The sequence below is a fragment of the Gadus macrocephalus genome, chromosome 10, assembly GCF_031168955.1.
Source record: "Gadus macrocephalus chromosome 10, ASM3116895v1".
Classification (NCBI taxonomy): domain Eukaryota; kingdom Metazoa; phylum Chordata; class Actinopteri; order Gadiformes; family Gadidae; genus Gadus; species Gadus macrocephalus.
Genome location: NC_082391.1, coordinates 16,410,199 through 16,413,652, shown reverse-complemented (window position 1 = coordinate 16,413,652; position 3,454 = coordinate 16,410,199).

The following is a 3,454-nucleotide window of genomic DNA, read 5'->3' as shown; positions in this document are numbered from 1 at the left end:
GCCACCAACCATCTCAACATGGGTTCTTTGGAGGTGACTGCTTGATATTGTTGATAATGTGCTTGTAGTTTGCCGAAATAGGTTTACAGTTTAGTTATTCAGCAGTCGCTTGTATCCAAATTAGACATAAATAAATGATAAATAAATAAATAAATAAATATAAATAAATAAATAATAAATAAATAATAAATAAATAAATAAATAAATAAATAAATAAAGTAAATATATATATATATCCATACATACTATACAGGAGAAGGCAAGGGCCTCATGATAAGGATGCCTTTAGGTATAAGTCCAAAGGGTTTCAGGATCAAACCTATGAACCTTTTGGCTAGAGAACGTACTAGTCTTCCTCAATTCCATATCAAGAATCAAATTCACTCAGTTATACAACATATTTATTTTAATTGCATTTGAATTGTTTACTTTTATACAGGGTCAACGCACAATTATTAGTAATTGCACCAGAGTTGGCTAGCAGCTTATTTGCATCTTTTGTCCCTGGGCAGGTAGAACAAGTACTTCAAATGCACTACAATAAAAAACAATACATAAAAGTCAAGTGTGAAATAAATAAAAATGAAAGCACAATAAAATCCAAGGAGATCATTAGTGATGAAATAAAACAAAACCAGATGAAGAGGACCATGCAAATATTGTGCTCTATCCAATCCAAGAACCCAAGGAGTTTGTGCTCATTGATTTTTGACTTGTCACACATTGTGGACCCTTTGGATCCCTGTGAGCACGCTCAGCTCAGAGGTAAATACTCGCTGCCGGCGTCAAACAGCTATTTATTTTAGTTTCATCCGATTACAATGGAGTGCCTGCATCTTGGGAGTACATCCTAATTAGTAAATGCTCAGGGAGGCGGCGGAAAGGAAGTGGCGTTTGTTTTGGAGTTTTGATCGTTTAGGTATATACATGTTCTGGTGCCCCAAGAGGCAAGATTTGAAATACTTGAGGGACAAAAATGCCTGATTTCAACATCCACACTCGGCCGGGTGTGTTTACTGATTGGCCCTTGTTATGGTATCTACCATAACTGATGATGCACACAAAGATATACATTTACAAGGAAACAGGAATACAGATTTGAATATGGATTCTGTGGTGAAGCGTTGCCATGATTTGTAAAAAGAAAGGAATTATTCTGTCTATCTCAGCCACCCAACACTCACGTCCTCTCTCTCTCTCTCTCTCTCTCTCTCTCTCTCTCTCTCTCTCTCTCTCTCCTCTCTCTCTTCTCTCTCTCTCTCTCTCTCTCTCCTCTCTCTCTCTCTCTCTCTCTCTCTCTCTCTCTCTCTCTCATCACCCTCACCATCACTCTGACCAGCACACACACACATACACACGCACACAGATATACAGTTCAAGGCAATTATCTCTGTGGTTTCTTGTCCAGCTTTCTGCAATTCCCACTTAAGGCCCGCTGGACAGTGTTCAACCCGAGCGCTGCCTCACTGCCAGCGGCCCCTGGTTCACCCGGGAGATTGTCAAGTCAGGAGGGGAGATGAAGAAGCACATACACATTTACAGTGAGCACCGTTGCCACCTCCTCTGTTTGGCTGCCATCCTGTAATGGTTAATCAATCACCAACCAGAGAGAGAGCTCCATCGTTTGCCAGTGTCACCCCCCGCTCGCTCTCCTCCCCCCCCCCTTTGCAGACCGACTCCGCCACAGGTAAAGAGGTGGGTGGATTTTTCAGGTTTTTATCTGATTTAATTCTTTGGACTGATCCTGTTATGTATTTGTAATGATCGCTGCACTTTCATCCAATGTGTTAATGCACACCCATACACATACACCGCACAGACGGAATGTTGTGTTCATCTGATCTGTCTTGTTAGCCTGGGCCAGGTGTGTGTGTGTGTGTGTGTGGTGTGTGTGTGTGTGTGTGTGTGTGTGTGTGTTGTGTGAGTGTGTGTGTGTGTGTGTCGTGTGTGTGTGTGTGTGTGTTGTGTGTGTGTGTGTGTGTGTGTGTGTGTTAGAGAGAGTGTGTGTGTGCAAGAGAGAGTGTGTGTGTGTGCAAGAGAGAGTGTGTGAGCAAGAGAGAGTGAGAGTGAGAGCGAGAGAGAGGGGGGGGGGGGGGAGGGAGGAAGAGAGAGGGAAGAGAGAGTTTGTAACACATGCACTGCACCCTAATGAGAGAGAGGGATCCAAAGGACCTGGCCAATGAGATTAGATGCAACTCAATTCAATTACCAAGTGAGCCACTACGGGTGAGCCTCAAAACTCATCCTGTTAACATCCGCTTCATAGAAGAGGAGGAGCAGGAGGAGGAGGAGGAGGAGGGGGGAAAACTGGCATTTAACTCGCGCTCAGCCGCCCGAATGTTGTGTTGTGACACACACCAGTCCCGGCGACATCCCACATGGAGAAACACCTGGGTGTCATCGCACACATTTTGCCATTTCGCAGGAAGGATTGTAGTAGCCGACTCCAGAAGTAGATGCTCATTACAAGATACTTTCAACGCTTGAAAAATAGTCGCCTGTTTTTCATTGGAATACATTTTTCATATTTCCCCTATCATTTCGAATCTCGGCCGATAAACAAATCGAGGTTATATTGACAGATTCACAGAATAATTCACTTCAATTTCCTGTTTGAGCTTCATGCAGTGCAATATGTTGATGTTGTGCATATTTAGCAATGAAATTGGCACTTTGTTGTGGTGGTGTTACTACAACACTGTCAAAACAAGTGCATGCTAATGTTGTTGGTCATGCTCTATTCATCACTCAAAACCTTGCCTGCCTTGAGAGAGATATGTGCTCACTGCTCAGGAACCATTGGCTCCGAAGTCCTAGTGCGAGAACCACGGTTAAATAGGCTGTATCCAGTGTTTAGTATTGTAACTAACAACAATGATTTATTCAATTTGGGGCCGGTAGGACAACACCTAAGTGTTTCGGACATGTCGATTAGCAAATGGTAAACACACGGAAATGCATTGTTTGAGTTGGAACAAACTTTGCTGTGTACCGTTGGGACAACAATTTGTGTGCATTTGTGTAGAGTGTCTGTCTATGCATGTGTGTGTGTGTGTGTGTGTGTGTGTGTGTGTGTGTGTGTGTGTGTGTGTGTGTGTGTGTGTGTGTGTGTGTGTGTGTGTGTGTGTGTGTGTGTGTGTGTGTGTGTGTGTGTGTGTGTGTGTGTGTGTGCGTTTACACATTGGCAGAGGCATTGGAGATGATTCAAACAATTGATAAGGGAGCAGATATTAAAACTCCTGTGTGTGTGTGTGTCTGTGTGTCTGTGTGTGCGAGTGTGTGTGTGTGTGTGCATCTTCGTAACGGGGCACTGATCAGTCCGATCAGCCACGGTGGGGCGGTCCGTCGTGTTTTGCCAGGATTTTTTAGACGCTGATAAGGAATTCTTGTTGTTGTCTTCTAGAATTTATTTTCAGTGTATTCAGTGTACTACATTTATAGATGCAGCTCGACC